Raw genomic sequence first — 554 nt, forward strand, 5'->3', positions numbered from 1 at the left:
AGTCTTGAACAGCAACAAGCTCATGCAGTGGCCTGTGTACACCAACAGCTTTCCTTTGGATACTGTAAAGTCAGTAACTTTTTCCAACTGGTCTACTAAACAGCACCAGTGAGCAAACAGCCTGCTGCTCTTTGGCTCCTGGTGTTGGTGGAACAGGTAGGTCGGTGACCATCTGTTCAGTCTCTCTCCTTCTCTCTCTCTCTCTCTCTCTCGGCAGGCAGGCAGGCAGGCACCCACCCCAAGGCATTTGGCAGGATGCGACACCCTCATCCTCTCCACATGTCATCACACCGTCACCGTGGCTGCCAGGGATTGTGTTTGTTACCCCAGTTGGTTCTGTCCTCTATTAAGAGAATGGTGTTTAATTCTCATTTCTCAGAATCCACTGATGTCAGGCGTGATCCTCCAAACGTGGCCTCTGGGCTTCAGCTGATTCTCCCACCCTCTAAAGGCAGTCTCGGGGATTCTGATTACTTGATTCTTTATTAGTCCAGCACTATGAAAGGTTCCTTGTTAATAAATAAAAAAATTCTGGTTCAAGCAGCACCCTTGGG

At 48.9% G+C, this 554-nt stretch overlaps 1 protein-coding gene across 11 annotated transcripts in view; it reads left to right on the plus strand.

Moving 5' to 3' along the window:
• Positions 1–554, plus strand: part of STAG3 (STAG3 cohesin complex component) — a 101,086-nt gene that overhangs the window by 89,381 nt on the left and 11,151 nt on the right. For 8 of the 11 annotated variants that reach the window (XM_077336190.1, XM_077336195.1, XM_077336198.1 and 5 more), the window contains one exon: positions 218–546. The exons of 1 other annotated variant lie outside the window; for it this stretch is intronic. The gene's annotated coding sequence lies outside the window, so the exon portion shown is untranslated. Of the gene's footprint in view, positions 1–217; positions 547–554 lie in introns of those variants that run through there. 2 more of the 11 variants (XM_077336191.1, XM_077336192.1) reach the window with 2 other exon arrangements.

Source organism: Paroedura picta, chromosome 4, assembly GCF_049243985.1.
Source record: "Paroedura picta isolate Pp20150507F chromosome 4, Ppicta_v3.0, whole genome shotgun sequence".
Classification (NCBI taxonomy): domain Eukaryota; kingdom Metazoa; phylum Chordata; class Lepidosauria; order Squamata; family Gekkonidae; genus Paroedura; species Paroedura picta.